The 13,810-nt window shown below is 49.4% G+C and overlaps 1 protein-coding gene across 4 annotated transcripts in view; it reads right to left on the reverse strand.

Moving 5' to 3' along the window:
• Nucleotides 1-8,830: 8,830 nt before the first annotated feature.
• The window catches only part of CFAP91 (cilia and flagella associated protein 91), a 69,842-nt gene continuing 64,862 nt past the window's right edge, over nucleotides 8,831-13,810 (reverse strand). For 3 of the 4 annotated variants that reach the window (XM_075905487.1, XM_075905504.1, XM_075905510.1), the window contains one exon: nucleotides 11,462-11,851. The gene's annotated coding sequence lies outside the window, so the exon portion shown is untranslated. Of the gene's footprint in view, nucleotides 9,372-11,461; nucleotides 11,852-13,810 lie in introns of those variants that run through there. The other variant, XM_075905497.1, reaches the window with a different exon arrangement.

The raw sequence follows: 13,810 nt of genomic DNA on the forward strand, positions 1-13,810 counted from the left end.
CAAGTTCATAAATTCCTTCTTGCTCTGGGATGTCCCTTCACTCCTCCAAGGCATGCAACCTAGATTCCTCCCCAAAACTACAGTAGGTTTCTCCCAGCCTGAGCTGCCCTGCTTCTCATTCTCTGCTGCTGCCTCGTACTCAATCCCCTGAGGCCCTTTGGACTGTTGCTATCTGTTTGAGTGGCTCTGATCTTTTCAGCCCTCCAGCTGTTTGTTAATTCCGCAACATGTTCAACCCGAACCCCTTGCCTTTTGTCCCAGCTCCCCTGGCCTATTCTTTCAGCTCTGTGGGACATAAATTAGAGCAGCTAATATCTTCCAGTGCACACTCAGGATCTAGCTAGCATGCCGCCTTGGCTTCAGCAAGCAGAGTAGATCCAGTGCAGTGAGGTGCATATCAAGGTGGATTCTGTCTATGGGACAAGGTGAGGCTGAATTGTAATGGTTACTCACTGAGTAATCAAGGAGAACGTGCTGTAGCTGGGCCCACATGATGCTCCCTGACCTTGGGTAAAACTGCCTCAGGCATGAGCTGGGAAAAGAGGAGGGACAAGCTCAGGTTCTGTGGCCCATTGAGGGCCCACTCCAGCAGTGGCAGTGTGTGAATGCAGCACTCTCATGGGCTTTGCAGGGTTTGTAAGACCAGACTCTGAATCTGGCCTCTACCCCAGTCTGAGAACCAGGCAATATGGACTGAGGCCATCATCAACTTACTACTTTCCCATGAGAGGGCTGAAGCAGTCACTACGTCAGAAAAGTCACACGTGTCTCAGTTGGCCAATAGCTATAAAGGGCCTAGGGGCTGGCTCAACCCCAGGCAGTTGGATGACCTGTGAGTGGAATGCAAGCTAGAGAGGACACGAATGAGAATGCCAGAAGGAGGCAGCAGGCTGTGGCTCCAATCAACCATGAAACATTTAATTTCCAGTTAAAAATAGGGCACTGACAGGAGACCTGGACTTGGTGGAAAGGCTACTGACATTCAAACTCTGGCATGTACTGCATGGCCTCATTAAGCTCCAAGACCCAATTGTGGTCTTCATCAAACCCTTTGCAACTGTGAGCTTCTGCTCTGACCGATTCCAGCAACTCTGTTAAAGCCACCTGACTTGTTAGCGCTATGTTAACCTGGAAGGATTAAGATTCGCTGGAGTGTCAGGAAAGGCACCGTCTGTACCTGGCGTATGTATGACAGATGTGCTTTATGAACTCTGTTAAGTGACTATGAGGAAGGCAAAAATCCCTTTACCCTTTTCCTTCTCTTAAGCCTGGGAAGGAGGCTGGGGATTGAGGGAAGGCTGCATCTAATGAAAGAGGAAAGCAGGGCCATAGGGAATAAAGCCAGCAGCTCAGCTAGACAGCCCTCTGCAGGGCTAAATGACACAGCTGACACTTGTCACTGTTCTAAACAGCAAGGAGTTGATTTCAGCTACCTCGGTGCTAGTGGGAAAGCCTATGAAGGCAGCATAAGGAGGCTGATAATGAGCAGTGAGCAGGGGAAGATGAAGCATAGAACCAGCAAGGAGATTAGCGGCAAGGTAAGCTGGCAAGGTGCTTAGCTGGCACAGTGAGGGTGGGCCTGGGCCAGAGGATGCTGCCATAATTCGGCTGTGTGAACCCAGACAGGGGAGGTCATGGTGCTAGTGTTCTGCAGGCCTGGGGAACGGCCAAAAAGCAACCTAGGAAGATGTGGGAGTTTGCAAGGGTCTGGGGGTTGCACATTGGGCCCTTCCAGCACCTCTCACAAAGTAGCAACAGTAATTACTGTAAAGAAGGCACCAGGTGTTGGAGGGAGCAAGAGGCCCAGGGCTCAAAGGGCAGGTTCACAAGTGCTGGGAGTACAAAAAGCTCAGGTCTCAGGTTGGAGATAATGTAACCTTGTGGGTGCAGCTTCATCACTCAGGTTCCTTCCGCATTGCTGCTGAAACCGACTGTTCCCTGCCCATCTCCTACCCAAAAACTCAGAGAGGCCAGGCAGCGCCCCTATCTGGACATATGCAGGGTACCAGCCTTTTATTTGCACAAGACAACGCTCCTTTTAAAAGTGTCAGAAATTATTCCTCTAGCACCAGAAGGGAAAGCAATCTCTTCCCAGCGATCCCCTAATGGGGTTCCAGCTTTATACAGTGCTCTGAACGTCTGGCAAACCCCTCCGCCAGTCTGTCAGGGACACCCACTCACACTCTGTCCCACCAATCCATGATCTGTGGCCAGCCAGACTGATCATGGGTGGAGGAGCGGGGCACGTTCCCTGATCTTAAAACAAAACAGTTGTTCTTTGAGTGGTGTCCCCAGGGGTACTCCACTCTGGGTACTGGTGCATCCTCGTGCCAGCAACCAGAGATTTTTTTCTAGGAGCCCCCCACTACGCCGTGCATGTGCCCTGGCGCCTCCTTATGCCGTTGATGCTGGTTAGGTACATGCATGGCACGGCCCCCTCAGTTCCTTCTCTACTGTCCTCAGCAGCAGACGGAGCTCAGTTCTTTCACTCCTTTTTCACAAAAAACCAACAAATAGTTAATGCTCCTGGTTTCCTCCTTTCCAAGTTTTGAATCCTTCCCAACCTGCTACTTAATTTTTTTTTCTTCATCATTCACCCAGATTTGTTGTTTTCCTCATGCCTGAATCCCTGAGTCCTACCGAGAGGCAATGTCCATTTCTGACTGGCGCACCTCGTGCATAAAGTGTCTAGGAGAGGCCCATGTGATGTAAAAGTGCTCACATTGCTCCAATCTTACAGCTAGAGTGCGCTGCGCTCGCGCCAACAGGCTGAAAATGTATCTTTACAGGAAGTCCCTTCAGCCACCGTGGGATGACTTGCCTCCCAGGCTTAAACTGTCAGACAAGCCGAAAGGCATGGACAAAACTCATCTCTCTACCTTTTCTGGCAAGTCAAAGGCAAAAACCTGGGTCTCCCCAGCCAGATCGCTACTCCCCGGAACTGAGCTCTTTGAGGGTGATCATTGGCAATAAGCCTGCACCTCTGAAGTCATTGGCACCACAAAAAGGGCCCACTCCGAGCCCCAAAAAAAGCAGTTGGCACTGAATCCATGACACCTGCTAGACACAGACTGGCACGGAAGGAGGCATCGGAGACAGCACCAGATACAGCACTGAACAGACCCCACACCAAGATGCCTCTCCCCAAGGCACCATCTCCGACAGCACCTGCAGCACCGAGTACCACACACTCAGCCTTGGCATCACCACCACAATGTGCATGGCACCATACTCCCCACCTCCTCCGGGCCTCACTGGCACTAACATCGCCGTGCTCATCGGTGCGGTCCGTTCACTCACCAAGATCACTGGTCATGTCAATCTCCCCCAGTGAAGCCAACACCGAGTCACACAGACTCATCTCAGCATTCAAGTCCAACTCAGCAGAACCCACCTTGGGAGTCTCGCTCTTCAAGACATCCTCACCCTCCTCCACCATCACCTTGGAACTCTCAACACTGGCCACATCCACACCCCTCCCACCTGGACAGTGGCATCCCTGGGGGTCTTGGTCTTCTTATAGGAGCCATCACATTGCTCTGTCAACAACATTGAAAAGACCATTTCAGTCTCCTTAAGCCACACCATCAGCCACAGCACCAAACTCTCCAGAGCCCATTCAGTCTGACTTGGACAACTCTCTGAGGGGGAAGACAGGTCCTCCCATGCACAACTCCTCCTCTTCGCCAGACGAGGCAATCATTTCTACCACCCCAATGATTCTAAACAGTTCCAAGAACTTTTTAAGAGTAGCCATGGCACAAGAATGAGACCTGCAGGAAGTGCAAGAGAAACAATATTGCCTCTTGGGCACTTTATGGCCTTTCCCCCTCCCCCCCAACATCCTCCAGGATCACCTGCCCAATGGATGAAGCCATTATAAACCCCACCCATAACATCTGGCAAATCCCAGCATCCTTTACCCCCACCAATAAGAGGGCTGACTGCAAGTATTTTATAATACCTAAAGGCATGGACTTCCTCTTTACACACCCTCCCCCAAACTCCTTAGTAGTCAACTCGGTCAGACACAGAGCAAAACAGCTCAACATGAGGTCCACACCACAGGACAAGGACTATAAACGGATGGACATCATGGGGTGCAAGTCTATTCTTCAGCTACCTTGATTCTAGAGCAGCGAATTACACTTCAATGCTGGCCGATTACGATTACTCCAACTATTCTGAACTCCAGGAGCTCTTATGGTTTCTCCTGGAGAATAAGAGGCCGATTTTGCTCAATGTCATGCAGGAAGGGCTTGCCATCTCCTGCACAGCATTACAGTCTGCCACGGACGTGTCTGACACTGCTGCCTGGATCACAGCCTCAGCTATCGTGATGTGGAGAGTGTCATGGCTTCAAGCATCTGGGGTTCCATGGGACCTCCAGCAGAAAGTCGAAGACTTCCCATTCGATAAGACTAACTTATTTGCAGCCAAAACAGATGAAGTCTTTCATTAAATGAAGGACTGCTGCACGACCCTCCGGACTCTGGGCATGTACATGCCCCCTTTCAAGCAAACAAGGTATAACACCTACCAAAGGCCCAGAGAACCATACCAACCACAGTCCAGATATGACTTCCACCAAAACATGGGCCTCAATGGCACAGACCTCAGTGGCAACAACGAGAACCCTCGACATCCCAATCTTCATCAAAGCAGCAGATTTGAAGATGTGGTCGGGAGCCAGAAAGACATCCCCACTGCTGTCACACCATTAACTCGACAGCTACAGGTCACTCACTGACTCTGGCCCTTTTTTCACTAATGGGCACAAATAATATCAGACCGATGGGTATTGGAGCTCATCAAAGTTGTTTACACCATGCCCTTCATTTCTCTTCTTCCTACTCACTCTCCCTCCCTGTCCCGCTTCAGGGACCCCTCTCATGAGACCCTCTTTCAGCAAGAGGTCCTCCACCTTCTACAAATAGGTGCGAGAAAGCCAGTGTCGTACCTCGGTGTTTTCGTACCTCGGTACCGTCGGTAGTCTGGACTGTCAGTGTCAGCATCGTCTGGTCAGGGTTGTCCTGGCGCACTCCTGACAGGACCTCTACTCCGTTGTTAAACTTTCGGCTGCGTGCGTAACAATCGGTGCTCCCTTTATCTAGAGTGTTAGACCCCGTGCACTTGGGTCAACTCGAGATCTTTGAGAGGCCTCGGAAACAACAGATGCAGGCAAGGTTTGAAATCAATCGAGCAGGTTTATTGTCAAATGTGAAGCTCTACCAGTTGGTAACAGAGATCAGTACAATGTTACACCACTGGGTACTATGGCCCGCGTTGACAAGGTACCAACACCGGGCAGGCCTATTGCCATATAACAGATATTAACAGCACTTAGTCAAAGTTAAGCTACTGTGCACTCTGTAAGTTTAGGCAATGACACCTGCCGTTCAGGTACCTAGTGCGCCCCCCCCCAAGGTCGGCTGGAGAGCACCCTCTGCGGTGTCCTTTTATAGACAGGTACAAACAACTTACATCATTTCTTTACATACCAGGTTACCACCCTCTGTTGCTTAGTTCCCACCCCTCACCTTATGGAAGGGGGGCTTAGTTTGAACTACCTAGTTCGTGCCCCGTGTAGCCGCGCTGCACGGGGTTCGAACCAGCGGGGTTTTAAAAATGGCGGCTCCCCGCTTATGCAAATGAAGCCCGGGAAATTCAAACAAGCCAAGCTCCTTGAGTCTCCTTTCATAAGACAGGTTTTCCATTCCTCGGATCATCCTAGTGGCCCTTCTTTGTACCTGTTCCAGTTTGAATTCATCCTTCTTAAACATGGGAGACCAGAACTGCACACAGTATTCCAAATGGGGTCTCACCAATGCCTTGTATAATGGCACTAACACCTCCTTATCCCTACTGGAAATACCTCGCCTAATACATCCCAAGATCGTATTAGCCTTTTTCACGGCCATGTCACAATGGCGGCTCATAGTCATTCTATAATCAACCAGGACTCCAAGGTCCTTCTCCTCCTCCGTTACTTCCAACTGATGTGTCCCCAGCTTATAACTAAAATTCTTGTTATTAATCCCTAAATGCATAATCTTACACTTCTCACTATTAATTACACTTCACACTTCTTAAATTTCATCCTATTGCTATCACTCCAATTTACAAGATCATCCAGATCTTCCTGTATGATATCCCGATCCTTTTCTGAATTGGCAATAGCTCCCAACTTTGTGTCATCCGCAAATTTTATCAGGACACTTCCACTTTTGGTGCCAAGGTCAGTGATAAAAAGATTAAATAAAATTGGCCCCAAAACTGATCCCTGAGGAATTCCGCTAGTAACCTTCCTCCAACCTGACAGTTCATCTTTCAGTATAACCCGCTGTAGTCTCCCCTTTAACCAGTTGCTTATCCACCTCTCAACTTTCATATTAATCCCTATCTTTTCCAATTTAACCAATAATTCCCCATGTGGTACTGTATCAAATGCCTTACTAAAGTCGAGGTAGATTAGATCCACTGCATTTCCTTTATCTAAAAAATCTGTTACTTTCTCAAAAAAGGAGATCAGGTTGGTTTGGCACGATCTACCTTTTGTAAAACCATGTTGTAATTTGTCCCAATTGCCATTAGCCTCAATGTCTCTTAACTACTTTCTCCTTCAAAATTTTTTCCAAGATTTTGCATACTACAGATGTCAAACTAACAAACCTATAGTTACCCGGGTCGCTTTTTTTCCCTTTCTGAAAAATAGGAACTATATTAGCAATTCTCCAGTCAAATGGTACAACCCCTGAGTTTAGAGATTTATTAAAAAATTTTGCTAATGGACTTGCAAGTTCATGTGCCAGTTCCTTTAATATTCTTGGATGAAGATTATCTGGCCCCCCCGATTTACTCCCATTAAGCTGTTCAAGTTTGGCTTTTACCTCGGATATGGTAATATCTACCTCCACATCCTTAGTCCCATTTGTTATGTTACCATTATCCCTAAGTTCTTCATTAGCCTCATTAAAGACTGAAGCAAAGTATTTGTTTAGATACTGGGCCATTCCTAGATTATCCTTAACCTCCACTCCATCCAGAGGATTGCTTCACTGGGGAAGGAATGTTGTTCTTTGTTAAAAATGTTGTTACAAATGTACAGAAATGATTTTCGTGTGTGTGTGACACTATGTGAATTCACAATATTGATTTGGAGGCAGGGTGCCCAGGCTAAAAGGAGTGTTAGAGCAGAAATGAAAGGGGTTTGTATGTGAGTGGGGTGGAGGGGCAGGGAGTGCAGTAGGAAATGGCAGCGGGGATCAAGCATGGAGCTAAGTTGTCTTTCTTCCCCGTTTTTTACTTCCTCCTCAGCAAGGAGCTGCCCAACCTCAGACCAAGGTGCCATGTGCTAATATTGGATGCCAGTCTCTGCCCTCTCCCCTTTTCAAGCAGAGGTTTGGATGTCACTGAAGCATTAAAAGTTTGCATGTGTACTCGAAGCTAGAAGTCTCCTGTTCCCAATCACTGCTCATATCTCCATGGGAGAGTCCAGTAATTTGCTACCCTCCCCCCCAAACTCTTTACGGAGCAGGGTGGTCTGCCAGCTTGCTTCCTGCTCACCTTAAGGGCCCTCATCCCCACTGTCTCCCTTCAGAGGCCTGCATTCTTGGCTGTGGAGCTCAGGTGACTAGGGTAGTTTCTCTCGTGGCCAGAGTGATCTCTTGGCCTTTCTGTGAATTCATTACCTTATTCAGGTCTCATTTCCTCATCACCCTGATGGCAATTTCCTTCTGTCTCTATCATATACTGCAATTATCAGAAAAAAGGCTGACATTTGAATAGCACCCTTTCAGTCACTGGCGAATGCTGCTTCTCTTTTAGTGTCAGAGACGTACACGGGGCCAGGATCTGCCCGACCTTGTGCTGGAGTAAATCACCATTAACATGAGGGGTCAGATGCATTTACATTGGAATGAGACTTAATCCTTGTGACTAAGCCATGGAATTGAACGGATTTTTATATATATAAAACATGGCTCCCCCCCCCCCCCCCCCCGCACACACACACCTAGTGTATCTTATGTATGTTTGGTGGAGGGAAGAAACCAGGTCATTTACCAAACACAGACAGGCCACAACTGGAGAAAACAAAGTAGGCATGAGAAGCTCTGTTTAGAAGGCTTACCCCGCAGCTTCAGCAAATGTCAGGGAGCAAATACTGATGTGCCTTCTCAAAAGGTCTGACTGCTTGGGGAGCTGAAAGGAGGTTCTAAATCACCTATTAACTGGCAAGCCTGCAAGAGCCAAGGCTACTCAGAAGAGGAAATTGGTAACAATGCAGTTAGGACCTGGCTAATAGCCTTTGGGGATTGCAAACTTGGACAGGAGGCCACGTTCTGCCCTTGTGGATAACTTTAGGGCTATTCATCACAGGCTTCAGCGATGTTCTAAAAGGAGCGAGTCTGGCCCAAAGGTGGCAGACGTGTGCCTGGCATTTGTGTGGCCAGGTGTATTGAGAACGATATTGCACAAATGTGGCAGGAGCACCTGTAACGACATTAATGCCAGGCAGACACAAAAATCTTTTGCTAATATAATAATGGGACATATGAGTGGGTGTGTTTATGACATTTCTATATAGGCAAAAGCTGTAGGGCAGAGGCAGTTCTACCATCATAAAATGTGCTTTAACAGTTCAGCTTATTTTGAGGAATCGCTTTAAAAATGGGCGCTGACATTTCTGTGCGTTGGGGTTGCTTCTCTGCCTCATCCCACTGCTCACCCTGTGTGAGGCATTCCCATGAAACCAAGGGGTTAGTACAGGCTTCAGCAGAAGCCAGAGCAATTGGTGGGGGTTGTGTCACACAAAATAAACTCATGGAAACCTGCATCACATTTGTCTTTATTGATGGCTCGTGGTAGGGAGTGTAAGGATTTGAAAACTGCACAATTGTGTTAATGTCCAGTTCTCAAATTCGCAGCTGCTTTCACAGGGAGTGCAGTGTGAAGGGAAGAAGCCATTACCGGATTGTGAGTGTGTGGGCGCAGAAGAAGGGTTGCTGGATAAAGAATTAAGCCTTTGCAGCCATGAATGCTGATGTGCAGGCATAGAGGGCTGGTTGATGGGAAAAGAGTTCTGCATGTGGTGAATGGGAGGCTTTTGGTTCTGGTCACTATTATTCATCTGCATTCACTTCAGGATGTCATTTTGGTCCTGCATGAGCTGTAGCAAGGTCTCGTTTCTGACTTTGCTCTCCTTATCTCATGCTTGCTCTCGTCTTTGCTCTGTTATCTGCCTGACTTGCTGAGTGACAACAAATCCTTGAGCAGCTCCTCCCATGTCTTTCAATTTTTTTTCCTCAGTTGACTGCGTCTGTCTGCTGGTGGACATGGCTGACTTCCGAAGGCCCGGTCTGGAAAAGTAACTATTAACAATAGAGTGACTGTACTTTTCATGATAAAGTTTGTAACATTTCACTCATATGCATGCTGCTGAAGAAAACGTCCAACTTTTTTGGATTAGCCTGGAGGCAAACACAGCTCTCTCCAGTCACTGTGGTGATCATGGTGAGTTATAAAGGTGGAGGGAAAAGGAGGGTTGGTTATGACTCCCCAACAAAGTACAGACTGTGATTGTGCAGCAGTTGTACAAGGAAACAATTTATGATAATCCTACACTTATCCAGCACTGCTACCATGGGCAGCTGGTATGTTAGGCAAGGAAAGGCTTTGCCTTCCCAAACTGCAAGCCTGGCCCCGATGACACTCTGCTCACAGAATGCCTGCTGTAGGTGTACTGGGGGTGAAGTGCTGCTGCCCGCAAGCACCTGCCCTCCCCTCTGCTCTGAACCAGGGAGGTTAGGGCCACACATCCACCCACCCACCCTGTGCTGGGGGCACAGAGTGGTGCGCTGCCCCGCCCCGCAGTGCAGTGGAGGGGGGTGCAGCTTAGTTCCTGTGTGGGGTGGGGCCTCAAAAGAGGGGACAAGGTTGGGGGCAGGGCTGCAGGCTTGCCTCCCCCAGCCCTACCTATACCCACTGCCCATCACTGTTGTTGACACATCCCTACTGAAGGTTAATAAGCAAACCCAGGCTCAGATTTTGGGGGCAAGTCAGGGGCCTTATGCAGTCAAACTCCGTGCTGCCTTGCTTCTGGCAGCATAGTTTGAGGACTGGTTTGCGAGTGTTGTTCCATAAGGGTGGGCAAACGGCAGCCCTGCCACGGCATCTCTGAGAGACAATAAGTATATCAAGCTAATCTTTGACACCATCTCCCAGAAAGGTTGTATTGCTATCTGTGTGCACATCGGTGCTCTGTTTAGACATAGTGCAGACCCAGGCAGCGCTGAACTCACAGAAATACAGCCTCCGGTTGGCCAGTGCTGCCGCCCTCCCTCCTCCTACTGGCTGCTTGAAGCAAGTTACCGGCCCACCTGGTCCCTGTCCATTCTACCCCCACTTTTGCCTGCAATGCACAGCACCTTCTTGCCAGGCAGGCATCCTTTGCATAAGCTGCAAAGAGCAACTTGATACCTTTTTAGCCCCTAATCCTGCCCACCTGCATAGCAACATACCCTGCATCCCTTCAATGTAAACTTTCTGAGCATCCTCACAGACATCGATGCTTGAGACCAATTCCTTGCTGCCTAGAGCACAGGTTGTCACTGGACTGAACCTCACCTCCAGGCCCTTTTCAATTTCTTCATCAACTTGTGTCTGTGTCTCCAGGATAGGTATTTCTGGCTCTGTTCTCTGAGAACTATTCACACTGTCATAGACTATGGTCGTGGGGTCCCCACCCAGGATTCTGTTCAGTTCCTTATAAACCAACATGTTGCAAGTGCAGCACTAGACCGGCTGTTTGCCTCCTTTGTCTTCTGGTACACCTGCCTTGATCTTGGCTCTGCATTGTAGGATGTCTCAATGATGCCCCTTCTCACACAGGGTTCGAGAAATGTGACCTTATGTGTTTCAGTTCTTATGTGACCTTATGTGTTTCAGTCACAGCTGATTGCATCAATTCTTCACCCAACACACCAATTAGATCCAGAAGTTCTGTGGCGGTCCAAGTAGGAGAACATTTGGACTGATAGCTACCATCCATTTCCTGGGAAGATGCCATGAGAACCACCATACTATGAGCCACTGACACAGGAAATTGATTTAAAAGTTCCTGGGGTTAGCAGGGGGAAGGGAAGCAGATGTTTACCTGTAAACATAATGTAGCTGTAGGGCAGCAGAGGTCAAGGTCATGACCAAAGTGGCTACACTTGGCATTATGGGATACGTAAATTCAGTAAATTCGAAAAAGATTCTACTGTAGTACACACTGCATGATTGTCGACAATAAATTGAGGGACAGAGACAAAAGTCCCTCACAGGGTTGGAAGTCACCAAAAACAGTATGTCATGACATTTGTCACATTGTAAAGTGACCCCTCAGAGGTTTTTGTCACCAAAAACTGCTTTTGGCAACAAAACGTGTCAGTGTAGATAGACAAGGCCTAAGGTAGACAAGGTTTAAAACAATATGCATTAATGCCTCAGGTCGATAATGCCTGGCTTTTAGGATAGAAATGTAGCCGTGTTAGTCTGGTGTAGCTGAAACAAAACTTCTAGACTCACCACATCACTTCAAGTCAGCAGATTACCATAGCTATCAAAATACAGAACCAGCCCACACAACACAGTGTAAATTACTGTGGCAAATTTGTAAAAACAGCAGCAAATGAGAGAATATTCCCAATCTTTATTCCTGCAGACCAGGAGAAATCTATTAAGTGTATTTCAGATACAAAAATCATCCCCAAAGACTTCTCTTCCCCTCTTTGCGGAAGAAATGGAGGAGGTCTCATGCTCCTTGTTGCTGAGCCGCTTTCCTTCTTCAAAGCACATTTAGCCAAGTCTGACAAAGAAACCACACACAACAACTGAAAGCAATTTCTAATACATGGGAAGTGGAAATTTCCATCAATAAAATAACAGCTCCACTACAAACTCTGTCATAGGCCTAGCTTACATGATATGTAATAATTAGGGATGTAAACCCCCATTGAATTGGTTAAGCAGGTAAACTCAGTGCTGGCACTATATTTAACCAATTCAATGGGATGTGGGGTCAGCGAGGCTAGAGCAGAGGTTCTGGTCTGCAGCCCAGTCGGTGCTGTGCCGTGAACTGCTGGAGGCTAGGGCTGAGCTACATAGTCCAGCACTTCCCCTCCTGCCACGGCTGTTGGGAGAGGCATGTCCTGCCCCGCTTCTCAGCCAACCAGTACTGGGCAGGGGCGGGGTCTCCTCCTGGATAAGGATGTTAAATTGCAGTTATTTGACTGGTTGAGTAGTCGATGGAATTTCCATCGACTACTCAGCTAGTCGATATGCATGTCTGCATTCGTCCTTTGAAATGAAATGTACAAGGGCCCCAGCGGGGCCCTTGTACATTTCAAAGGAGGAATGCAGAACTCCATGTGCAGCCCAAGCCAGCAGGAAGTCCCATTGACTCTGGGCTGCATGCGGGCATGCCTGCTTTGAAATGTACAAAAATCCCCATGGGGACTCAGAGTCCCCCGCTGATCCCGGGCTCCATGCTGCAGTGCATGCTGTGCAGAGCCCGGGGTCAGCTGGGGACTCCCCACTTGATCCCGGTTCTGCTGAAATGCCGCACGGAGCCTGGGATCAGCTGAGGAGTCCCCAGCTGACCCCGGGCTCCACGGCGTTGCCCCTTTGAATGCCGAGGCGGCATTTTAAAGGGGCAGTGCCGCCCAGCTAAGCCAGGGAGGAACTGTGTGGTGGCTGCCCCTTTGAAACGCCACCTTGGGGTTTCAAAGCAGCAGCACCGGCATAGCTGATCTGGCTCAGCTGCGCAGCACTGCCGCTTTGAAGTACCCCTTAGTTCCCCTCCCCTTTGCTGCCTCTACCTGATAGAGGCAGCAAGGGGTGGGGGAGAATCAAACTAGCTGACTAGTCCTTACCATCCTTACTCCCAGACACAGAAGAGCAGTTTGCTGTGCAGCAGGAGGGCTGTGCGAGGCCTGGCACAGCAGCCTTAGAGCAGCTGTGACCCAGGCTGCAGTGCTCAACTGGTGGTTGGGAGGCAGCACAGGGCTAGGTGGGGGGTGGGAGGGGCAGGCACTGGAGATTCTGGGGGTGGAGCTAGTGCTGGGGGGCTCTAAGACGTGGGGGCTGGCACTGGGGGGGCTAAGCTCTGGGGGCAGGGTAAGTACTGCATATTAATATACAAATATGCCAAGAAAAGTGTTACTGGTCCACTAAAAGTTATGTGAACGGGTTTTCCAGTCCACAGTATAACAAAAGGTTGGGAACCACTGGGCTAGAGCAGTCCCTGCCTCAGACAGGGGCTGCTCCAGCCTGGCTACTCCCAGACCCCTGCAGGGGCTGCCATGGCTTGTAGCCCCCCACAGGTGCTGCTGCTGCTACTACCATGGCTCCTGGCCCCTGTGAAGGGACTGCCATAGTTGCCCCTGCTGGCTTCCAGCCTGCACTGGCTGCTGTGGCTGCCCCTACTGGCTCTCATGAGCTGGGACCTGGAAGCCCCATGCAGGGTGCTCAGTGGGGCTGGAGCAGCCCTCTGCCTGTGGTTGAGCTGCAGGTGTGTGTGTGGGGGGGGGCAGCTTCCAGGTAACTGTTTAACCAACTACCCATTAACATCCCTAGTAATAATCAGTGTAAAGTGCTCCACTAGAGCAGTGGTCCCCAACATTTTGGGGCTGCCGGGCACCTGGGGCGGGGCCGCTCACGCGCTGCGCGTATGGGGGCGGGGCCAACCATGTGCCGCACGCCCGAGGTCGGCACCGGCATGTGCTGCGATCCCGGGCAGGGGCTGCCCAGGTTCTGTGCGGCGCCC

Source organism: Pelodiscus sinensis, chromosome 1, assembly GCF_049634645.1.
Source record: "Pelodiscus sinensis isolate JC-2024 chromosome 1, ASM4963464v1, whole genome shotgun sequence".
NCBI lineage: Eukaryota > Metazoa > Chordata > Testudines > Trionychidae > Pelodiscus > Pelodiscus sinensis.